Source organism: Pelodiscus sinensis, chromosome 19 (genome assembly GCF_052426305.1).
Source record: "Pelodiscus sinensis isolate ZL-2025 chromosome 19, ASM5242630v1, whole genome shotgun sequence".
NCBI classification, from domain to species: Eukaryota; Metazoa; Chordata; order Testudines; family Trionychidae; genus Pelodiscus; species Pelodiscus sinensis.
Genome location: NC_143070.1, coordinates 28,263,922 through 28,288,208, shown reverse-complemented (window position 1 = coordinate 28,288,208; position 24,287 = coordinate 28,263,922). Strand labels below are relative to the sequence as shown.

The window sequence follows — 24,287 nt, the reverse complement described above, 5'->3', positions numbered from 1 at the left end:
TGCATAAACTTGAGGAACATCTACACTGTGCGTGCGTTCTTGTGCAAGTAAATTTACAGCAAAATGAAGGAAAAGGGCTTCTTGGGCAAGAGTTATTCCTCTCCCCATGAGGAATAAACCCTCTTGTGCAAGAGCTCTTGCACAAGAAGGTAGTATGAATGGGCAACCGGGTTTTTTTGTGCAAGAAATCCCTATGGCTAAAATGGCCATCAGAGCTTTCCAGCACAAGAGAGTGTGCACACTGCCACGGACATTCTTGCACAAAAGCACATGGCAGTGTGGACGTGCTCTTGCACAAGACATTTTGCACAGGAACTCTTGCACAAAACAGTTCTTGTGTAAGAAGCCTGCAGTGTAGATGTAGTCAAGGGTTGTTTGGGTTTGTTACGAGCACTGAGCTTTGTACAACAGCCCAGGGAACATTGTGAAAAGCCAAAACCTTCCTACCCTGGGTGTCCCTGGCCAGCTAGCGAGTGGCACAAAGGTTCCTGGCAGTGATGGCTTTGGGTAATTGGTAACAAAGCCCAACAGCTCAGATGAGGTGGCCAAGTGGTTAAGGCGATGGACTGCTAATCCATTGTGCTCTGCATGCATGGGTTCAAATCCCATCCTCATTGGGTGTTTGCAGCCCTTCCTCTTGCTTCTCCCAGGTCTCTCTTCAGTTCAGTGCCAGCCCCTCCCACTACAGCCTGGGGAAAGGGGAAATCTCCACAGAGACACTCCCAGATGGGACCCTCAATCCCTTCTGCCCTCAAGGGGAAACCTCACAAAGGAGATTCCAGGCAGCCAGGCCATGGGGGTCTCTGAGATGCCCCAGCCCTGCAGCCTGTCCCACCTGGCTGTTGCCGTGGACCCTCTGTGAGGTCACTGTCTCCCAGCCAATGAGCTGAGGAGCTTGAAAAGTTCCTTGTGATGTCACTGCTGCCTTGCAGGCTCATGTCCTGCCCCTGGCCAGCCCCTTGGCATGTGTGAGCTGCTCCCCCTCTGCCCCTGTCACTCAGGGCTGGTACTGGGGCTCACACAGGGAACATCAGAGGCTGCTCAGGGTGCCACGTGCCCCCAAGGGCACCTTTTAAATGTCAGGGCAAGCCAGGATCTATCCCGTCCCTTCCCCAAAACCCCACCCCTTTGCTGAGCCCCTGCCCGCCCCAAACCTTTCCATGGACTCTTGGTTACTAATGGACACTCGCCACTAATGACATAATCACACCCCAGCCATTTTGCTAGGGCTGCAGCTGGGGAGAAAATTTTAACTTAAATCATTAAATGATTAAACGTTTGAACTGTCTCATGTTAGTTGATCAAACTTCATTTTAAATAAAGGAAAAACATTACGGCCAGCACAAAAGGTTTCGATGCCACACCCCTAGAGCAGAGGATTCACCCGGTACAAGTAAGTGCCTCTGTCCCCCCTGACCCTGGCTGCTGGGTTCCCTCCTGTTTAGCTGCCTGGCCCCAGGTAAGGTCACATGAGACTGCTCATATCACCCCCTCAGCACGGAGCCCTGGGCAGCCGCCCTGCTCGCTCAGGTCTCAGGCTGGCACGGCCTGCAGGGATACTGGGTTTGAATGACAAGGTGTTGGAGCAGCTATTAAAAGGCTTCTTCCTTGGCAGGGGCATTGTGCTTGTGGATTGGCTGTTTTTTGGATGCCTGGTGCTTGCACATGCAGCTGGGCTTTAGCAAATCAGAATGATGCGAGTCGTGAGTAACCCAGCACCTCTGGACATGGGAGTGGAGTAAAAAGTACAATATTGTCTAAAAAAAATAAAATAATTTGAATAAAAATCAAAGTGTGACAAAAATAAATTACTTGAGTAAAGTACAAATACCTAAAAAAGGTTTTGAGTAATGTGATCAAGTAATTCTACTTTATTACTTTCTACCTCTGCCCGGCACGCAGGGGTTCTTGGCCCCTTGCTGGTCTGAGAACTGGCGGTTTGTTACCACTGACTTAGAGGAGCCCCAGGAACTGCAGTTTCAGGAAGAAACAGCAGGGCTGTGTCTACTCTGGTACCCTTTTCCGGAAAAGGGATGCAGATTAGCCAAGTCAGAATTGCAAATGCAGCGGGGATTTAAATTTTCCTGATTTTAAGAGGAATAAGGGATCTTCTGGAAAAGGCTTTATTTTCTGAAAGATCCCGTCTAGACTGGCGCTTTTTTCCGGCAAAGCCCCGAGCTGGAAAAAAGCAGCAGCCATGTTCATGCAAATGCAGCGGGGAAAATTTAAATCCCCGCTGCATTTGCAATTCTGACTTGGCTCATCTGCATCCCTTTTCCGGAAAAGGGTGCCAGTATAGACGTAGCCCAGGAGATTTTGATTGGCTGCCAGGTGCTCCACATGCTAATCAGGAGGCATGTTTCTGTAAACAGGGACATGGAGCATATTCTAGTATGCAGATTTCTAAACCTGGTGGAGTGTGTTTGAATGGGACAAGCACTTTGCTGAGATTATTTCTGTTTTTTAGTTTTCTAAGTGTTGTTTGAAAACATTCCTCATGAGGAGAAAGTGAATGCACATGAGTGTGGGTGTGTAAGGAAGCGGGTGCTAATAAAACTGTACTTTCAGGGATCATTTCTATAGTTGATAACTAGAGAAATGCAGTTGAAAGTGGTTGGTCTTGCTATCCATGAGAATGAGTGACAGTGTTTTTTTCTGAGCATGAAGCAAGCAAGCAAGCAGGCAGGCAGGCAGGCAGGCAGGCAGGCAGGCAGTGTTGCTTTAATGTAATTGCTGTCTGCTGTTGATGATTGTTCTTTCTTTCCTGTTGGGAAGTAGGAGGAAGAGAGCACAGGCTGAGTGGTTGGCTATTGTCAAAAAGGTCAAAATTAGTTTTGCAGTAGAGAGGAATGGGGATTTCATTTTATTGTTTTGTTTTGGTTTTTGTTTAATTCCTGGATTTACTTGTAGGCTATATCTATACTGGTATGACATTGTGCAGATACTTTTAATGCAAGAATTTTTACATTAAAGCATTTGTACAGGAGAGCACCTACACTAGCATGTGCTTTTGTGCAAAAGCATTCGTGCCAGTGTAGATGCTCTCTTGTTTAAGAAAGGTTCGATGGCCATTTTAGCCATTGGGCTTTGTTGCACAAGAAATTAACGTTGCTGTCTACACTGGCCCTCTTGCACAAGAATACTTGACAAGAGGGCTTATCCGTGAGTGGGCGCGTCAGAGTATTTGCACAAGAACCACTGATTTTGTATGTTACAAACTCAGTGTTCTTGCGCAAATACTCGTGGCCAGTGTAGAGAGGCGGCAAGATTTTGCATAAAATCTTGCCAATGTAGACATAGCCGAACTGCTCTGGTCCTGATCCTGATGTTTTCATGCTTTTATCTCACCTGCTGCTGGGTCTTTTTCCATTTGCTTCTCACACTGGATTTAGCCAGCCCCTTGGATCTGCCTTATGCCTTGTCTCCCATCTGTTCCCTAGTGACCCTGTGGGAGGCAGAGCCTAGCCGCAGCCCAGTGTTAATTATCCCTTGGGTTAGTGTCTTTCTCCCATAACGTGTAGCTAAGATATTTGTTAGTAACTGGCAGGCGCCGCTGGGGGCTCACACCTGAACAGAGACACAAGACCTCAATATTGGTGCACAAGACAAAACTCACCTGCTCCTGGAACAGGAACACTGAGTAGCGGTGAGGCCCCTCCCTGGCAGCACCGAGCAGTGAGAGCTGAGTGAAGGGGGAGGCAGGCCCAGGGGGAGAAGGCTCCATGACTGTGTCAAAGGGAGGCTCTGCCCTGGCCAGTGGGGAATCGTTGCCTCTCCGAGGGGCCCAGGCCTGGTGGGTCATTTCCCCAGGTTACTGAGTGGGGGCTGGAGCCAGTTCTGTGTTGTCTTCTCCAACAACCAAACTGAACCAATGGATCTTGTGCCGAGCTGACACTGCGCTGGGCTAGTGCTGTGTGTGCCACAGAGCTTCCTGCAGGGGAGAGACATGGGAGAGGAAAGGGGCAGTTTGAGTGACCCAGTTCTGCCCCTTCTGAAAATGGCAAGTGCTGTCTTAGCAGTACCAGGGAGGTGGGAAGGAACCTGAAGTAACCTCTTGGGTCACAGCTGCTGTCAGATAGGTGAGAAAAGAGACTAGGCAGGTGTCACATGAAACTGCAGGCTGGTTTCCCTGACTGGGAATTGAACCCAGGCCACAGCAGTGAGAGTGCTGGATCCTAACCACTAGACCACCAGGGACACGTAAAGCATGCCTTTTTGCTCACCTACACTAGCCTTTCGCAGGCCATTTTCTGTCCACTTCAGGATTGGGGGGAGGGGGTCCATTCTCCCTTGCCCAGAGGCGACAAGAACAGAAACCAAACAGAACATCAAAGCAGCCAGACTGAGTCATGTGAGTTGTCCAACTAGCCCAGGATCCTGTCTCATGACAGCAGCCAATTTCATTGTCCCGAGGGAATCCTCAGGACGGACAGTTATTAAGTGACCCCTCCTGTTGCCCATTTCCAGCTTCTAGAATACACCAGCTAGGGACACCTGTCCTGTCCATCCTGGTTCAATGCCATTGATTGACCTTTCCTGCATTATATAATCCAGTTCTGTTTTGGACCTCCTTGTAGATTTCACCTTCACAACATCCTCTGGCAAGGAGTTCCACTGGGCGCAAAAATGTTTCCTTTTGGTTTATTTTTAACTTGGTTTCTGGGCTCCCTGAGGCCCTTTCACACACAAGGGCTTTCTCTGCAGCGTGCTGGGGGGAGAAACCGCTGAGCCAGTGACACGGACTGACCTGGCGCAGGCCAACAAGGGGGGTCTCAGTGAAGCTACATGTAAATGGATCCATCTAGTAACCACTGCCAGCCACACACACAAGGGAGGGGACTTTAGCCAAGGAAGCAAGGACTCTGAGGAGGGGTTGGAAGTGAAGGGGGTTAATCAGATGGATGGGAGTTTCCAGTGCTGGGCTGTGGCTAAGATAGATGAGGGGATGTCACAGGGCACTAGCACAGCAAGGGGACCAGAGAGGGCCCTGCTGCACCGAGAGACATGGCAAAGCCTGGGATTGAACCAGGGACCTTTAAATATTTCATCTTAGGCTCCCCACACTGAGCTACCCATAAACCCCTCTAGCTGGTTATTAACTGTCCGGGATGTCTGGCAGCCGTGTCACTAACATGATGCCGTCGTGCCCGGCCCAGGAAGGCGAGACTGGTGTTTCCTGCCACCTGCAGTTTGACTGGCTCCTTCCCCCCATTCCTGCCTTAGCTCCCGGGCTGACCTGGCAGCTGAAGTGGTCGGGGGCCCAGCAGCCTGGGCAGGGAGTCGGGTGGCCAGACCCTGGTGGCAAGAGTCTTGGTGCTACTTGTTTCCCTGCCCCCTCTGGTGCCCTCACTCCCCACCCGCAGCCCCTGCTGCCTGCCTGGGTCCCTGTGCTGTGTCAGATGCTCAATGAACCCTCCTGTTTCACACGGGCTGGGAGTGGCTCTGGGCTAGGGCACAGGGCTGTGTCATTCCCTGTGGGAGCGGGAGGCCCCCGGAGCCCAGAGCGAGTGGACTCCCCACGGGGCGCACGGTGAGAGACAGGGGGCTGGCGGCTCAGGGAGGGGCGGTCCCAGGAGGCAGAGGGCACCTGTGACTCTGGGCTGGCAGCTGACACTCTGCTCCTTGCTTCCTTCCCGCTGCTTCACCTCCCAGGGCTTCTTTCTCCTTCCCTGTCCATAGCAGGCAGCTACACAAAGGCAAGTCACCAAACCAGACACCCCTGTGGCCTGCATGGGGCTTGCACCCACGACCTGGGCGTTATCAGCATCAAGCTCTAAACAGCTGAGCCAGCAGCCCACGAGGGGCCCTTTGGGAAAGACCCCACAGGCAGCTGCAGGGACGTCTCTGCCGCTGCCCAGAGCTCGTCTCTGATGGGGCCACGGGCGACTCACTGAGATGTGGGCTGGCTAGTGCAGAAGTCAGAGGAGCAGGAGCCTGGGTGGGTTCAGGGGGGCCTTGAGCAGGAGCAGGTTTGGGGGAGGGGCTGCTGGGCCACTGAAGCAGGTGACCAGGTGGTTGGCAGCAGCTCTGTGGGCTGTACACATGGTCCCATCACCTGGACATATGGAGCCTCCCTCTGTGGCTTGGGCTGGAGGAACCATGGGCCAGCCACTGCAGCAGCAGGAATTTGGGATCAGGTCACCCCACTGGGGACAATGGAGGGAAGAGAAGAGTTTTCCCTGCCATTAGGGGAAAGCTGGCCAGACCCTTTTAGCCACTGGGTCTGTGCAGGCTGGATCCTCCTCCTACCAGTTCTCTGGCCTCAGTCCTGCAAAGCTCTCAGCCTTTTGTCTGTTTCTGCTTCCCTGTCCATAGCAGGCAGCTAAAGAGTGTGTCTGGTGGGGAGGGAGAGTAGTCACTGCAGTGAACAACCTTGTGGCCAACATGGGGCTTGAACCCATGACCTTGGCGTTATTAGCACCACGCTTTAACCAACTGAGCTAGTTGGCCTTCAGAAGCCAAGCTCACAAATGGCCCTTTCAGAAAGGCGTCTCTTCTCTGACAGGGCCACTAGCAACTCACTGTGATGTGGGCTCACTAGTCCAGATGCTTTGAGGTTTGGTCAAGGTGGCTGGTGGCCGGCATGGCGCACTGAGACCCAGGGCAAAGAACCAGCCGGAATCTCTTGCTGCCAGCACCTTGCCTCCCAGCTTCTTCCCTGTCGGCAGCAGCCGCAGCCCCTTTCAGCCACTGGGAAGAGAGGCAGGAATGGGGCCAAGTAACGAGTCAGGCTGAGGGGGGCAGGCAAAGCTCATCTTGTCTTGCAGGGCCACTGGCAACAGCTTCTCTCTTGTGCGCTGCTGCTGAGGAGAAAAACACCCTGAGAGGGACCAGAAAGAACAATTTAAAAGATTGTTTGGGGGGGGCACCTGCTAGTGCCAGGGGGCAAGAGTCAGAGCCTGGCAGCTCCTGGGGACCACACAAGAGACCACAAGGGTAAGCAGCAAGCTCCAGGCAGGTTAAGTTTTAGGGCCCAGCCCATCTCAGCCAGGCAGATCATAGCATCAGACTGAGCTCCAGGGGGCATCAGACACCCAGCAGGAGGCACAGAACTCTTTCTCTGGGGAGCCTGCAGATAGGGAGCCCAAAGCTCATAAAGTTGGAGGGATTTTTTGCAAAAAAGAAATCTCAGCTGTCTACACTGGCCCTTTTGCACAAAAGTCTTTTGGAAAAAGACCTTTCCCCGAATGGGAGCAGCACAGTATTTCCGCAAAAAGCACTGATTTCTTACAGTAGGGAGTCAGCGCTTTTGCAGAAATTCAAGTGGCCAGTGTAGACAGCTGGCAAGTTTTTCCGGAAAAGCAGCTGATTTTCCGGAAAAACTGGCCCGTCGAGACACAGCCCAAGGGACCTACATGAGCCAGTAGTGATTCAATTAGGCTGAACTGGAGTTCTGGCTTATGGCCACTCGGACCAGCTTTGCTTGTTTCCTTCCACCCAGAGCCCCCTTCTTCTCCTGGGCTGCAAGGAGCCTCCCTGGGATGCCCTGAGACAGGCACAGGACTCTGCCTCCCCATAACCAGCCCCTCCCCACCCAACCGGCTTTGGCAGAACAACCGGCTTTGGCTAGCTAGACTGCTCCCTTCTTACACACTTTGAAATGTCCATTCCTAAACAGGACTGTGTGGCCTAAAAGAAAAGGCATCAGACTTTGGGTCAGAAGACTGAAGGGTTGAATCCCTTTGCAGTTGTGTTGACTGTGCTTGTGGGTTCTGGTGTCTTATGCTTGGAATGGTTCTCTGTAACAACGTGTGTCCATTGGAAGGCCTCTAGCTATTTGGCAGATCTAAACTAAAACCTTCTGCAGGCAAAGTGGCAGCAATTAATTATAAAGCCTGAGCTCATGTTCCACCTAAATGGCATTTCAATAGGGTCACACTAGACTGTGACCAGGGGGTCTGATCCTATTGACCCCCACCATCACCAAGTAAGAAACAGGTCTAAGGGTGGATAGAGAGAACTTAGTTAACAGCATTTGTTCAGAAAAAAAACTGCTTAGCAATAGTTGAGTTTGTGCAATTGGCATTCTATGATTATCATCCTCACTTTCCTAGGGTGTGTCTAGACTACAGAGTTTTGTCGACAAAAGTGGACTTTTGTCGACAAAACTATACCTGCGTCTACACTACCACTGAGTTCTGTCGACATAACGTCGACAGAACTCAGCAGTTTTGTCGACGCTGGTAAACCGCATTTTACGAGGCATAACGCCTTCTGTCGACAGAAGGTGTTATTGCCTGTAGGGTTGTGTCTAGACTACAGGGTTTTGTCGACAAAGCAGCTTGCTTTGTCGACAGAACTGAATGTAGTCTAGATGCTCTTTGTCAACAGAAGCTTTGTCGACAGTAACTGTCGATAAAACTTCTGTCGACAAAAACCTGTAGTCTAGACGTACCCTTAGTGTTTGTCTGAGTGATCGCTGTCTGGTTTGTAGCTGTTTCTGTCGGCTGTATCATTAATGTTGCTGGGGGAAAATCAACAAAGGCGGTGCAGTATGATTGGTTAGGTAAATCATAATAGTATGTTAGCTTTGGTTAGTAACATTAAACTAAAATAATTGGTTAAGCAGGACTAAATTATCACTATATAGATAAGAAGAAGGAAAAGGGGAAACGAGAAGAGGAAGAAGGAGGGAAAGGGAAAGGAAGGGAGAAGACCAAGGAGGAGGAGGGAGACCTGGAAGCAGAACTCACCTCCAAGGCAGCCTCAGACCAGAGCAGCCAGGACCCCTCTGCATGACTGTTGAAATGGTTTGCTGTGTGAATTCTGACAGGTGACGTCAGGCCTGGGCACTGGGATTATTTACCAGTTTCCCTGAGCTACTAAGATTCAGAGCTGTGATGGCTGAGTGGTTAAAATGTTGGACTAGAAATCCGCTAGGGTTTCCCTGCACAGGTTCAAATCTTGCTCACAGGGAGGCCTGTGTTTTGGTCACACCCCTTCCTAGGGCAACAAGGTACCCAAACTCTGAGACTCCTGAGAAGAACATGCCTGTCCCAGCAGAAGGGACACATGGGCTATGTCTACACTTGTAGCTTCTTGCATGAGTAATATGCAAATGAGGCTAAATGTAGAATATTGCTGAGCCTCATTTGCATAGCTAATGAGCCACCACTTTTTTCAGAAGAGACTCTTGCACCAGAAGGAGCATCTACACTGCCCCTTCTTGTGCAAGAAAAACCCTCCTGCGCAACGCCGTTACACCTATAACTTTTCACTAAACACCATTATCAGACTACCCAGTGCACATTCCGACCTTCCTTTGTGCACACAACATACATGGGGCTCTAATTACTGGCCACCTGCCTTTCACACAGATCATTGATCCTTGTGACTTTCAGGTACATTCACAAGGCAGCTGTTTGAACATAATGTGCTTCTATTGCATGATCAGCACCAGAGTCTGGGAGTTAAGGAAGGGCACCACCCAGCATGGGGCTTGAACCCAAAAGTAGCTCAACCTACACACAAAAGTAGCTCAAAGCTGGAGCTGCTGTGGAAGGAGGTGAAGCTACAGAAGCTGACAGGGGACAATCAGCGGGCAGAGGGTTATTTTTTCTGCCCCCTGGGCTGATGTGGCTAGAACTGAGGAGAAGAAAATCCTCTTCCCTTCTCCCCTTCTCCTCAGAAGATGGAAATTGCAGTTGGTTCTCCTAAAGCTGGACCCCAGGACTAGACTTTTTCTTTCTAAAACCCTGGTGAGAGCCAATTGCTCACAGGCTGAGACTGTGAGTTAAGGAAGGGCACCGCTCAGCATGGGGCTTGAACCCATGACCCTGAGATTAAGAGTCTCATGCTCTACCAACTGAGCTAGCCAGGCTGCATGTGAAAAATTTCCTAATATCCCATCTCAGGGTAATAGGAGCCAAGTGTTCTCCACTGCCTGACTCAAGGCTCTTTCTTGCCCCTAATGTGGGGTTCTGGTCTGTGGAGAGGTTTGAACTCGAACCCCACTCCCGACACACCCACTTCTTTCCCCACAAGGAACGGCCCCATTTCCATCTCTCCAGGGACAGGAGAAGGGCTCTGGCCTGTTCTCTGCAAAATGCTCAGCCTGTTTCATTTTCTGCAGGAACGAGTGGGATCCATGCGCCCTGTTCCCCAGTGAGAGGTATGTGTCCTCTTCCCCCCTTTCCACAGACACAGCAGGCCAGGGGGCTATGAGCCTCCAGAGGCCCCTTCCTACTTGGCCTCCCACAAAGCTGGGGTGAAAAGCTGCTAGACCCCAGCTCTCCTGGGCCAAGCCATGGCAGAGGTAGCAGGATTCACTCCCGTCATCTCCTGCCTGCGCCCTGGTACTGAGGGGCCGGCCCCTTTCCTGCTGCCCCAACTCTTATTCCCACAATGCACTTTGTGCAGGGGCCATTGGTCTTTCTGCCAAGGTGCGTGGCTGGGAGCCAGGACTCAGGACCCTTCCTAAAATATAGAAATCCCCCGCCTCCCCTGGGGGCCAGGTGAGTGACTTGCCCTGCATATGTGACAGCATCAGACCCCTCCCACCCGTCTGCTCAGTGTGCGGACCAAGCCCAAGGGTAGCACCTGGGTTGGGTGTTACACAAAAGCCTCTTGTTCCCTGCTCAGTTCCCAACATTGGCTGCTGATTCTAACTTCCATGGGGGTGTAGCTCAGTGATAGAGTCTTTGACTGCAGATCAACTGGTCCTTGTCTCAACTCCAAGTGCCCCCTTGGAAAAAATTCCTTCTAGTGTAAACATTTTCCTTTCCAGTTCCATCACACTCTGGCTTTACATTGCTTGAGGTTCTTGACATTAATAAGAACCCTTAATGCAGAGCTACTCAACATCGGGATCCCTGGCAGCCATAATCAAAGGCATTTAACCAGGATGGACAGGGCAGGTGTCCCTAGCTGGTGTATTCCAGGAGCTGGGAATGGGTGACGGGAGGGATCATTTAATAACTGTCTGTCCTGAGGATTCCCTCGGGACAATGAAATTGGCTGCTGTTGTGAGACAGGATCCTGGGCTAGTTGGACAACTGGCATGGCCCAGTCTGGCTGCTTTGATGTTCTGTTTGGTTTCTGTTCTTGTCCCCTCTGGGCAAGGGAGAAGGGACCCCTCATCCTGGGAAAGGCTAGTGCAGGTGAGCAAAGAAGCATGTGTCCTGTGCCCTATATTGTATTATTGTAGTAATAAACCTTTAGATGGTAGATGCTAAAGGATTGGCTCAGCGTGATTTGTGGGTAAGGTCCAGAGGGTAAATTGACCAGGGATCTGGCTTAAAGGTGAGTTCAAGGGGCAACCTCACAAAGGAGATTCCAGGCAGCCAGGCCATGGGGGTCTCTGAGGTTGCTCTGTGAGGTCACTGCCTCCCAGCCAATGAGCTGAGGTGCTGTAAAAGTTCCTTGTGATGTCACTGCTGCCTTGCAGGCTCATGTCCTGCCCCTGGCCAGCCCCTTGGCATGTGTGAGCTGCTCTCCCTGCCCCCCTCACTCAGGGCTGGTTCTGGGGCTCAAGCAGGGAACATCAGAGGCTGCTCAGGGGGGAACATTGCTAGGCCAGGGACCCTCCTGTGGGGCTGTGTGTGTTGCTGTCCCTGCTGTACAGACACGGACATAGAGTCTCAGGAGGCTGCAGCGGTGGGAGACACTTCCCTGGTTTCGGGAGGGAGACGAGATGTCAGGGCCCATGACTTGGAGCCAGCTACAGATACCCATGGAAAGCTGATTTCAGAGGGGTGTGATCAGCCCTTCCTGTGTATCTGGTTTCTTCAAAGGGGCTTCATTAGGAGCTAAAAGTTGAAGAAGGGACATTTAGAAGGGTGAATTTCTTTCCCTGGCAATTTTTTCTGCCTAATGGACAAGGCACTGGCCTCCTAAGCCAGGGATTGTGGGTTCAAGTCCCACCTGGGGTGACAGTTTCTCTCACTGACAGAGAGTTTACTCTCCTCTGCTCTCTGAAACAGTTAGCAAGGATGCTGCACAGTTTCTGTCTTCCTCACTGTTCCAGGAACAGAGTGAGTTTTTCCTTGGGCACCAATATTGAGGGAGTGTGCCCCTGTTTGTGTGTGAGCCCCCCTGGCACCCATTGGCTCCTGCTGAGTGGTGGAGGGTCCCCTGGCCCCATAGCTCCTCCTGGGGAGGGGTGGAGGGACCCCTTGTCTGGTATTTCCTGCTGGGGAGGGTTGGAGGGACCCCAAGCCCTATAGCGGGTCAGAGTCCCGCCTGGCAGGATACAGTTTCAGTTTTTCCCTGGCGGATGCTCCAGACATGAGGGATGCCAGCGCACTGGCCCAGGCCGGGCCGGCAGTGATGGTTTTACACATGAAGGGAAATGCCCCGGCTTCTCCCCCTCACAGAGCTGCTGCCTCTCCGGGAGGCGGATGAACTGCAGGTGCGGGACAGCTCCCTGCCAGCAGGGACAGCAGCCAAGTCACCAAATATCGCTGGGTCTGCAGCCAGTGTTGGGAACTGGGCAGGGAACAGGAGGCTTTTGAGTCACACACGTCTCAGGTAGGACTATGCCTGGTCCAAGCAAGGAATGTGTCTTGGGGCTAGTTTAGTGACACCCCAAGGCCGTGTCTACACAATGCCTGTGTCTAGATTGCATCCCTTTTCCATAAAAGGTGGGGAATTAGCTCAAGTGGTAGAGTGCTTGCTTTGCATGTGAAAGGCAGTGGGATTGACACCCACATTTTCCAGTGATAGATATTTGCTTTTTCCTTGTTTTACAGGCAGAGACAACAAGGGGGCTAAGTGCTTCTAGGGGCCTCTTTGCAAAAGGCAGGGGGCTGGTTTCTGCAGTGCAGTGGGTGTCACGTTTGCTGGGCATAGAAAAGTTCCCTGGCTAAAAGCCAGACAGGCAAAGTCCTGCCTGTAACACCCAGAGGAGGGGATTCACTTGCCTGGGGAGGGCAGGAACAAACTAGCACTTGGCTGCCAGCTGTTTGCACATCTGGACACAGAAGTATCCTGAGCCTTGGTTCTACCAGCCAGTTTCTTTTCAATTCACTGCAAACTGCGTCCCAGCTGTAGGTGACGCTGAATTCACCTGCCTGGGGAGGGTGGGAACAGACCAGCACTTGGGAGCTTGGCTGCCAGCTGTTTAGCACATCTGGACACAGAAGAATCCCAAGACTTGGTTCTGCCAGGCTCCAGTTTCCCCTCTTCTGTTTCTTTTCAGCTCCCTGCAAACTGCCTCCCAGCTGTGGGTGAGGCTGAGTGTGTGTGAAACCAGCTGCACTTTGGATGATTTTGTTAATTGTTTAAAAAGCCTCAGGCACCTCTTCTGCCTGGGGAGGTGTCTGTAATAGACTTCTAGTGTGACATCACCCTGGGGTTTTACCCCTTTAACCTCACCCAGAGACTCCTGACAAGTCTCCTGTGTCCATCTCCGCCTCAGGCCAAGTGTTCGCATGTTTCATATCGAAGGAAACTCGTCCTCCCTTTTTCCTGCCAGTCCTTCCCGAGCAAGCTGAACCCTTCTGTGCCAATATTCCAATAAAGTGTATTATCCCACCAAGTCCCTGTGATACCAACTTCTTCCTGCTTATTACCCATAGTCCTGTGTGTCTATACCAGCATCTAAGGCCACCCATGGAACTGCTGGTTCAGGAAAAGGCTGATTTGAGAGGGGTATTGGGAAGAAGGAAACAACAAGCCTGGAGCAGGTACAGAGGCTGCTGTGACTGGCACTGGCAAGGCAGGGCTCTGACTGCAATTGCTGGGACAGGAGAGCCAGCACCACATGCCCTTGTGATTCCCTCAGGGGGTCAGGTCAGGGCCTAGAGATCCTGAGGGAGCAACCACTGCTGCTCCTGCAGCCATAGAGAGTCAGGGTCTGTGGGCATCAGGTGCTTCTCACCTGTTGTTTCCTTCTTCCCAACACTCCTCCCCAATCAGCCTTTTCCTGAGCCAGCAGTGGTCAGTGGCCAGGGGAGGCGGCTCCTGTGTCCCAGAAGGGCATAAGTAAACATGAGCAAATGCAACAATATGGCACCACTGGGACTTGAACCCAGGATTTCCTGTTTACAAGGCAGGTGCTTTAGCCAGCTAAGCCATTGGGGCCCTCTTTCAAAATAGCTTTCAAACTGTTCTACTTTATGGTGCCAGACACCCCCTTCCCATTCCAAAGTGCAGCCGTTCCCCATTCCCCTCCAGCTCTTGCCATGACTCAAGGCCTGCGCAGCCCAAGACATTTGATCCAAAACAGAACTGGATAATTTAATGCAGGGAAGGTCAATCAATGGCATTTAACCAGGATGGACAGCGCAGGTGTCCCTAGCTGGTGTATTCTAGAAGCTGGGAATGGGCGACAGGAGGGGTCACTTAACAAGTGTCTGTCCTGAGGATTCCCACTGGGCAATGAAATTGGCTGCTGTTGTGAGACAGGATCCTGGGCTAGTTTGGCAACTGGCATGGCCCCATCTGGCTGTTCTGATGTTCTGTTTGGTTTCTGTTCTTGTCCCCTCTGGGCAATGGAAAATGGACCCGTGTCCTGAAGGGGACAGAAAGTGGCCTGTGAAAGGCTAGTGTAGGTGAGCAAAAAGGCCTCTTCATGTGTCCCTGATGGTCTAGTGGGTAGGGTTCAGCACTTTCACTATGAGACCTGGGTTCAATTCCCAGTCAGGGAAACCAGCCTCATCTGTATTAATGAAATCTGCCAAGTCTTTGCCCTTTTCCATCACAGGGAGGGCCAGTGGGCTGAGGGAAGGGAGGGGCTGGGGTGCCAGAGGCAGGCTCTGACTGGGAGACACTCCCAGCAGCCAAGCACATTTCTCAGGCAGCCCCTTCCCTGCGCAGGGGGTACAGGTCACACGCCTGGGTGAATAAGAGCTTGTGGGGACTGGCCAGGGCTTCAAGCAGGCAGCTCCCATTGGCCACAAACAAGCTGGGAGCAGGGACCAGGCATGAAGCCTTTTCCTCTACAGCTGAGAGACACAAAGGGCCCAGCAGCCCCTTCTCTCAGCTGTGCGTGGGGGCAGGGCGAGCAGGGAATCTGCCTGAGGCTTCTTGCTGCCATGTTGGGTGGCTTCATGGGCTGGATCCAGCCCGCTGGCCTGTATTGCCCAGGCCTGGCTTAGAGGGAACCTTGGCTCTGGGCTGTGGGGGAGGGGCGCTGTGGAAAAGCCAGTCTCGCCTTCCTGGGCAGGGCGACATGTGGCCCGGCTGCCAAACATCCCGGACAGAGAATTACAGGCCAGAGACATTTTTTGAAACAGCCGAAGTAGCTCAGTTGGGAGAGCATTAGACTGAAGCTCTAAAGGTCCCTGGTTCCATTCCAGGCTTTAGCAGGTGTTAATAACTTGAAGTTGATAGGTTTGCTTAGAGCTGTCGTTCCAAGGTGCCCTGCAGGAGCTGCCCTGGGTCTCTATCTAGCCAGGTACAAGTGCTACAGTTGGGGGCAATCAGGTGATGCCACAAAAAACCTTCCCTGTTGGTGTGGCTGGAACATGGCACCACATGAGCGTGTTGTTAACACCTATGTGCCCCCCCTGGCCTCAGGACCACTAAAAATGTCCAGCAGCTCTGTCCTTGCACCCTGGGGCTGTCTGTCTGGGCCATGCACTCACACACACTGGCCCCTTCCTTTCTAGGTCAGGGCTCCTGCTGTTCCTTGCTTTACTCAACCTGGGAGTTGGGCTTATCCCCAAGCAGCAGGGGCTGTGTTTACCTGGGGAGCCACAAATAGGAGCAGAACCCCCTGTTCCCACTTTTTGTTTGGTTTTGAACCAGGAGCCTTTTGCACATTAAGCAAACACGATACCCACCACCCCACAGAAACATGCTTGTCAGTTTTTTTCTGTACATAAACTTGGACAAATATTCTGTTACTAATTCTTTGCCCAAGGCAGAGCAAGAGCAGGGAACAAGACCCCCCCCCCCCAATACTTCTCTAGACCCTTTGCTCCCAACACGGGGCGGGGTGGGGGGGACTGTGTGCCTCGGGAGGAGTGACCCACATCATATCCCCAACATTTCTGCCCTTCATGGATGGACCTTTGGGGGCAGGCCCAGACGCTCCATCCTCTCACTCAACTCCTATCACACACTGGAGCAGGGCAGCCCCCAAGGGTAGGGCTGAGCCATGGGCAGAGGCTGCAGGAGCTGAGCGTTTCCCTAGAGCCCAGGGACCCATAACGAGGCACCATGGCCCCTGTCTCTCTCGGAAGGCGCAGAAAGGGATTGACTGGGGACAGGGAGAGTGGCGCAGGGGTTGTGCAGCTTGTTGCCTGGTTAGGGGTGTGGCCAAAACACAGGCCTCGCTGTGAGCAGGATTTGAACCTGCGCAGGGAAACGCTATTGGATTTCAAGTCCAACGCCGTAACCACTCGGCCACCACAGCTGTGAAGACAGCAGTGTCCCAGGATCAGGGAATGTGGTAAATAATCCCAGTGCCCAGGCCTGACCTCACCCGCCCCACAGAATTCACACAGCAAACCTGGCTTCCAGCGCACAGGGCAAGCTTGGGGGCTCATTGCTGGGCCCTGGGGTGAAGCATTAAACCAGCCCCCTCCTGTGGGCCTGTGAGTGTTGCTGTCCCTGCTGTACAGACAGGGCCATGGAGACAGGGAGAGGTTCACTGAATGGGCCAAGGTCACCCAGCTAGTTAGAGTCAAAATCTGCCCCCAGCTCCCTGCCCCAGCCACCGACGTGCTGACTCCCTCGCTGCCAGGGGGCTGTTTGCATTGGCCTCTTTTGTTTTCTTTTCAGCTGTGAGACATTGGGACAGTTGGCCAGGGCGTCCCGCAGTTGCCATCTCCTTCTGTGCAGGTGCTGTCCAGAGCCCCGACTACCAAACGCTGACACCGCTGTTAGGTCCAGACCAGAGGGGAGGGTTTAAGGGTTATTTCCGAAGAAGGGTTTTCTCCCCAAATAACTGCATCTAAACAGTGTTTTTTATTTCATAATAAAGTATTTTGAAACAGCACCCGGACACGATTATGCAAATATAGCGCAGGATATTTAAATCCCGGTTTCATTTACAATTTTGAATGTCTCCATTTGCAGCCCTCTCCTGAAGGAGACTGCAAGTGTCGACATGTCCTGGGTGTTGCAACCTCCCAGCACTCACCTGATGTTCCCTCCCCGCTGCCTGAAGACGTTTGGGAGTCCTCCTGCGTCCCCTGGAGCTGCAGGTCATCAGCGTTGTCATCTTGAAGCTGCAGCCGCTGCTTCCCAGGTATCTCCATCCCAGACTCCACAACTCTCCCTGGAGACAGGGGCTCCCCACACCCCGGGATTCGGTCCAGTTCCTCACAGTATGCACAGTGCTGCGGTGCTTCCCCAGAGCGGGACCTGCCCTCACGGGCCCTCACACACCCCTGCCGCAATTCATTGACCTTGGGTCTGACTTGGTCTAGGATGCAGGGGTGGGGAGGTGGCCTTTCTCTGCAAGGCCATCAGCCATTGGGCCATATGTTAGATAATTTCATGGAGGTTAGGTCCATAAAAGGCTATTAGCCAGGGGATAAAATGGTGTCCCTGGACTCTGTTTGTCAGAGGCTGGAGACGGATGGCAGGAGACAAATCACTTGATCATTGTCTTCGGTCCACCCCCTCTGGGGCACCTGGTGCTGGCCACTGTCGGCAGACAGGACACTGGGCTAGACGGACCTTTGGTCTGACCCAGTATGGCCGTTCTTATCTTTTTATGTTTATAAATGTTGCATTCCTCCTCCTGGACTGCCGAGCCTGCAGAGACTCCCCCTCGGATCACAGCTCCAAGAGGGTCTTTATCTCTGGCCCAGACACTGACAGTGCCCAGTGTTTCTGCCCCTTGCTTGGTCCTGTGATGTGTCCCTGGAGTGGTCTCTGGGGGCTTGTGCCTGTGACATGGCTCTCCGAAAGGCAGACGTGCTCGATCTTAGGCAAAGGACCCAGAAACAACACTTTACGGCAAAAAACACAAGGACGGCTCTTAGTCCGCATCCCTGGGCCACACAGAGTATCCAGAAGTCACTTCCCCGTCTCTCCCTTGGCTGCTCTAGAGCTTAGCCCAAAGTCTGATAAACTCTACTCTCCCACCCAACAACCTCTGGGACTCCTCTCCCGCCCGGCTCCTCACACCACGGAGAGTGCAGGGCAGCCACTACCCCAGCGTCACCACTTCTGGTCTCTGCCTAATAGCCAAGAAGTTCTGCTTTACCCAAACCACACAGGCACCCTCTCGCCTCTGGCTAGCCTCATGGCAGATGTAGGATTTCTTAACTAATTTTCCCAGCAACTTTGCAGGCAGGCATTGGTGGTATAGTGGTGAGCATAGCTGCCTTCCAAGCAGTTGACCTGGGTTCGATTCCCAGCCAATGCAATGTAAAGAGGGAGCATCAAAACTCCTTGCTGAACTTTTACTTGAACCCTGAAAAAACAGGCACAAATGGGTTCTGCAGCTGTGGGCTGCCTCTCACCGCTCTTCATCCTCTCCGAGAGCGTGCACAGTAATGTGGTTCCTCCCTCACATACCCCTGCCGCAATTCCTTGACCTTGGCTCTGACTTGGTACGATGCGGGGGTAGGAGGGAGGTGGCCTTTCTTTGCTAGACCATTGGCCATTTGGCCAAAAATGTCGGCATTCCTCCGTATGGACTGCAGGGCCTTCAGAGACTCCTCCTGGGATCACAGCTCCAAGAGGGTCGTTATCTGTGGCCCAGACTATGATGGTGCCTGGGGTTTGCTGCCCCTTGCTTGATTTGATTCCCAGCCAATGCAAGGTGGGAAGGGAACAGGCAGCCTCCTGGGGAAGAACTTATTTAACCCTGAACAACAGGCACAAGTGGGTCCCACAGCCAAGGGCTCCCTCTCACCGCATTTCATGGGGAGCAGCTCAAACAAAACTAATTTGGCTGTTGTGGGGTCTGCAGGGGCTTGTACCCATGACCTGGGCATTATTTTTAGCATCAAGCTCTAAACAGCTGAGCCAGCAGGCCCACAAGTGGCCCCACTATAGAGGGAAGAGAAGAGTTTCCCTGCTATTGGGGAAAGCAGGCCAGGCCAAGGCCCTTTTAGCCCCTGGGTCTGTGCAGGCTGGAGCCTCCTCTTACCAGTTTTCTGGCCTATTTCCTGAAAAGCTCACAGTTTTTCGCCTATTTCTCTTTCCCTGTCCATAGCAGGCAGCTAAAGGAGGGAGACAGGGGTAGAACAGTCACCACAGCAAACATATCTGTGGCCAGCACAGGGCTTGAACCCAAGACCTTGGCATTACTAGCTTCGTGCACTAACCAACTTTACTAGCCAGCCAACCCAAACACAGCTCACAAATAGCCCTTTTAGAAAGGCGTGTCTGGCAGCTGAAGGGACGTCTCTGCAGTTGCCAATGGCTCTTCTCTGACAGGGCCACTAGCGACTCACTGTGATGTGGGGTGGCTAGTCCAGCTGGTTTGACATTTGGTCAAGGTGGCTGCTGGCTGGCATGGTGCACTGAGACCAAGGGCAAAGAGGCAGCTGGAATCTCTTCCTATCAGCATCTTACCACCCAGCTTCTTCCCTGTCAGCAGCAGCTACAGCCCCTTTCAGGCCCTGGGTCAGCCCAGCAGTTCCATGGGTGTCCAGGGGAGGCCTCTTCTGTGTCCCAGAAGGACCTGGGAAAATGTGAGCAAAGGAAGCAACAAGGCACCACTGGGAGTTGAACCCAGGCTCTTCTGTTTAGACGGAGCAAGCTAAGCCATGGTGCCCCCCTCAAGATGTTGGGTGAAACTGCTCTGTGGTCCCAGACAACACCTTTGACTCCCAAAGTGCAGCAATTTCCTTCCAGCCCTGGCTGTGTCTGTGGCTGAGCTGCACAAAGGAAGATACAAGATCCCTGCTGGGGTCTTTGCCGGATGAACATACCTGAGGAAAGAAGCTGGAAGCGCAACAGACACACAAAAGGGGACGAAGGACAGTTTGAGTCGCACATAAGGCTGGTGGCGCAGCTCAGCCAGGGACCTTAGCCACTCACAGAGCTTCACAGCTTCTCCACGCTCCAAACCCCACCAGGCAAACTGCCCCGTGGGCTTCACCCGCACCATGCTCAGGGCCTGGGGTTTTTCTGTCCTTTTGCCAGACCAAATAACTAACCACCCCACTGCTCTGGAGTCTCTGCCTCTTATGGGCCTTCTCATCCTCAGGTCCACTTTGTCTCCAGACAGACCCTGCTCTGCCACAGGCTGTCACTCCTGGGCCTTCTAGAGTAAAATATGCCTCTTCATTCTGACTTTGAATACCTGGGCTTTTAGCACTAACATCTGCATCTTACACCAGCATTTGCTAGTGCAGGGTCTGAACAACTTCGGCAGAGAGGGAGAGAGCAACTGTGGAGCATCCATGCTAATTGTTTCAGAGACCAGAGGAATGTAAACTCTTTGCCAGTGAGAAAAACTGTCACCCCAGAGGGGACTTGATCCCACAAACCCTGGCTTAGGAAGCCAGGGCCTTGTCCATTAGGCCACTGGAGCACACAGAAAAGACTGTCAGGGAAAGAAATTCTCCCTTCTAAATCTCCCTTCTTCAACTTTTAGCTCCTGATTAAGCCCCTTTGAAGAAGCCAGATACACAGGAAGGGCTGATCACACCCCTCTGAAAATCAGCTTTCCATGGGTATCTGTAGCTGGCTCCGAGTCATGGGCCTTGACGTCTCGTCTCCCTCCCGAAACCAGGGAAGTGTCTCCCACCGCTGCAGCCTCCTGAGGCTCTATGGCCCTGTCTGTACAGCCGGGACAGCAACACTCACAGCCCCACAGGAGGGCCCCTGGCCTAGCAATGTGGCCCCCTGAGCAGCCTCTGATGTTCCCTGCTTGAGCCCCAGAACCAGCCATGAGTGACAGGGCAGAGGGGGAGCAGCTCACACATGTGAAGGGGCTGGCCAGTGGCAGGACATGAGCCTGCAAAGCAGCAGTGACATCACAAGGAACTTTTACAGCACCTCAGCTCATTGGCTGAGAGGCAGTGACCTCACAGAGCAACCTTGGCAACAGCCAGGCAGGACAGGGGCAATTTCAGAGACACCCATGGCCTGGCTGCCTGGAATCTCCTTTGTGAGGTTTCCACTTGAACTCTGTGATAATTCTCTTCACTTTCCTATTGTTTCTCTGTGTGATCGCTGTCTGGATTGTAGCTGTTTCTGTCGGCTGTATCATTAATTTTGCTGGGGGAAAATCAACAAAGGTGGTGGAGTGTGATTGGTTAGGTAAATCATAATAGTATGTTAGCTTTGGTTAGTAAAATCATATTAAAATAATTGGTTAAGTAGGACTCAATTTTCACTATATAAACTGGGGTCCCAGGAGACCAGGGAGAAGAAGGAAAAGGGGAAATGAGAAGAGGAAGAAGGAGGGAAAGGAAGGAAGAAGACCAAGAAGGAGGAGGGAGACCTGGAAGCAGAACTCCCCTCTAAGGCAGCCTTAGACCTGAACAGCCAGGACTCCTCTGCATGACTGGTGAAATGTTTTGCTGAGTGAATTCTGTGGGTCAGGTGACGTCAGGCCTGGGCACTGAGATTATTTATGAGTTTCCCTGGCCTGCTGTTACTTTGAGCTGTGATGGCCGAGTGGTTGAGGCATTGGCCTTATAAAATCCAATAGGGTTTTCCTGTGCAGGTTCAAATCCTGATCACAGCAAAACCTGTGTTTTGGCCACACCCCTTCCTAGGGCAACATGGTACCCAGATCCTGAGAAGAACGTGCCTGTCCCATCAGAAGGGACACCTGCAGAAGGCAACAGAGGCTACAAAAGCAGGAGAGAACATGGATTGCGGGGTCCTGCCTAACAATAGGAAAACCAGTCTGGTTTTCAGCAGAGCCACTTCCCCATGGACACAGCTAGGGGACCAAGCAGCTCCAGTGGCCCCTCCCTCTCCCCAAAAGCCGGCCCTGGTTGGGGAGAAAGATGCTGGGCCCAGTGGCCTCCCTTCACCTGGCAGAGGCAGAAGTGATGGAGACAGGCCCAGGGGTGTGTGAGCTGCAAAAGCCTCTTGTTCCCTTCTCAACTCCTAACAGTGCAAACTTTGGGGAATGTAGCTCAGTGATAGACTACAAATTATATGAGCGTTACTTTGAATCCAACTGACCATTCAATGGACACATTTATCTCTCCAATTCCATTACATTCTAGGTTTCTATTTTTTTAGATTCTATAAATGAATACGAATCCTTACTGCTGTCCTGTGCCAATGCCCATAAACCAGGCAAACCCGTCCCTCAGCTGGAGCCAGCTCAAACCCGCTGTGGGTCTGGTTTCTGTTTCCATCCATTCAACAAGGGTGTGATTTGGAAGCCCAATGGCAGGTCCCTGGTCTCCACGGGCTGTGCTGTGCAGAAGAACAAGAACCACACCCAGCTGGGGAGGAACGGCCTAGTGTGTATTGCAATTGGTGGAGGAGGTGCCCAAATCTACCGGAGATGGGCAGGAGCCTGTTACAAACACACACTAAACACCGTTATCAGACTACCCGTGCACATTCCTACCTTCCCTTGTGCACACAACATACATGGGGCTCTAATTACTGGCCACCTGCCTTTCACACAGATCATTGATCCTTGTGACTTTCAGGTACGTTCATACGGCAGCTGTTTAAACATAATGTGCTTCTATTGCATGATCAGCACCAGAATCTCCGGCTATGGCTACCCTACAAATTTTCTCAGCAAACAAGGTGCTAACGAGGGTCTCATTTGCATGAGTCATGATCTTATTTGCATATTTTCTGGCAAACTGATTTTGTGCTGGAGTTGCTGTGCAAAAACAAGCAGTGTGGAAGTTTTCTTTTTGTGCAAAACCCCCTTTTTCTGCAAGATCAGGATACCTCTTTTGGGGGGGCATAAGAATCTTGTGAAAAAAGGGGATTTTGTGCAAAAAAATATGTTCACACTGCTTGTTTTTGCACAACAATCCCATTGGCAGAAAATATGCAAATGAGATCATGACTTGTGCAATTGAGTCCGTCATTAACATATTTTTTTAAGGAGAAAGCTTCTAGTGTAGATGTAGCCTCTGTGAGTTACCAGCAGTGGGGCTGTTATTGTCGGCATCTAACTAATTGCACCATTAGGCCATGTCTTCACTCAGGTGGAGATCGCTGCTGCAATCCATCTTCCAGAGCTTGATTTAGCAAGTCTAGCTAAGCCTCACTAAATCAAACCCCTAGAGCACCTCCTGCTCTTTGCTACTATCCTACTCCCACTGTGAGGGTACCACCAAGCTCAGCTGAAGGTAAAATCAACACCAGATACATATTGAAGAAAGGAAAGACCCATTGACCTGACAACAAGGCACCACTGGGAGTTGAACCCAGGATCTCCTGCTTACGAGGCAGGTGCTTTAGCCAACTAAGCCATGGTGCCCTCCTTGAAAGCACTGCTCAAACTGTTCTACTTTATGGTCCCAGACACCCCCTTCCCATTCCAAAGTGCAGCCGTTCCCCATTCCCCTCCAGCTCTTGCCATGACTCAAGGCCTGCGCAGCCCAAGACGTTTGATTGGCAGCTGGTGTCATGATTATGAGGGTTAGCCAGCAGCCTGGGGATTAAGGGGTTAACTACACCTAGTCAGGTGGAGTGACCAATAGGAATGTAGGTGGGACTTTCAAACTGGGACAAAGGAATTTGGGTTTTTTCCTTTCTCCCTTTTGTCTCTCTGGGAGTGGCCTCCTCAGCTACAGAGAGGGACAAGCATGTCTCTCTCTCTCTCCAAGACACCATTCTTCATTTTCTGTAAGTAGGGTAAAGTAGGGGTTTTTTTCCTCCACTAATCATGAAGCAATCTGTCCAGACAGTACCCTGGCACCCTGCTTTCAATCTAGCTTTCCAAGTGGGCCATTGCTTCACAGCGACGGGGCCTAGGTGCCCTGGCCTGATAGACTTATGGATCTTTGGTCCCTTCACAGACTCCGACTGGAAACATTCATGTCCCAGCCACACACACTCTCCAGCAAGCTGGTCAAACACAGTCACTTGGTCACCAGAGGGCTGGTTCATCTTCCTGGCTATCCCCACCCCATCTGAAACAACCTCCAGTCCCTCTGCAACTTCCTTACCCTTGTCCCCACTGGACCTTTCTAACCCTAAGTCACTTTTACCCCCCTCAGGCACAGCAAACTGCTGGCCCAGCTCACCAGTATACATACACCTGTTATGGTACTCCATGGATATGAAAGCAGTTTGTTTACTTTTCATGTATTCAATAGTCTAGTCAAGTGGTCAATAATGTATTTACTATGTTTTATCTCAGACCTACAGGAAGAAATCACAGTCAGCGTGGCCAGAGGCTGTCCAGCACCGTCTGTGATTTGGTGGGCATGTCATGATTATGAGGGTTAGCCAGCAGCCTGGGGATTAAGGGGTTAACTACACCAAGTCAGGTG

General features: G+C 52.0%; 7 non-coding genes and 1 pseudogene across 7 annotated transcripts; 3 read left to right on the top strand and 5 right to left on the bottom strand.

The window, feature by feature from the left end:
• The first annotated feature begins 535 nt into the window (after positions 1–535).
• On the top strand, positions 536–617 carry TRNAS-GCU (transfer RNA serine (anticodon GCU)). Its single transcript has one exon. It is a non-coding gene; the product is annotated as a tRNA-Ser (tRNA).
• A 1,935-nt stretch (positions 618–2,552) lies between these two features.
• Positions 2,553–2,804, top strand: LOC142821708 (small nucleolar RNA U3; annotated as a pseudogene).
• Positions 2,805–4,125: 1,321 nt separating this feature from the next.
• TRNAE-CUC (transfer RNA glutamic acid (anticodon CUC)) lies at positions 4,126–4,197 on the bottom strand. The gene has a single exon. It is a non-coding gene; the product is annotated as a tRNA-Glu (tRNA).
• A 2,179-nt stretch (positions 4,198–6,376) lies between these two features.
• TRNAI-AAU (transfer RNA isoleucine (anticodon AAU)) lies at positions 6,377–6,450 on the bottom strand. The gene has a single exon. It is a non-coding gene; the product is annotated as a tRNA-Ile (tRNA).
• Positions 6,451–9,747: 3,297 nt separating this feature from the next.
• On the bottom strand, positions 9,748–9,820 carry TRNAK-CUU (transfer RNA lysine (anticodon CUU)). The gene has a single exon. It is a non-coding gene; the product is annotated as a tRNA-Lys (tRNA).
• Positions 9,821–16,218: 6,398 nt separating this feature from the next.
• TRNAS-AGA (transfer RNA serine (anticodon AGA)) lies at positions 16,219–16,300 on the bottom strand. The gene has a single exon. It is a non-coding gene; the product is annotated as a tRNA-Ser (tRNA).
• Positions 16,301–18,193: 1,893 nt separating this feature from the next.
• On the top strand, positions 18,194–18,265 carry TRNAG-UCC (transfer RNA glycine (anticodon UCC)). The gene has a single exon. It is a non-coding gene; the product is annotated as a tRNA-Gly (tRNA).
• A 4,930-nt stretch (positions 18,266–23,195) lies between these two features.
• TRNAT-UGU (transfer RNA threonine (anticodon UGU)) lies at positions 23,196–23,269 on the bottom strand. Its single transcript has one exon. It is a non-coding gene; the product is annotated as a tRNA-Thr (tRNA).
• Between the last annotated feature and the right edge of the window lie 1,018 nt (positions 23,270–24,287).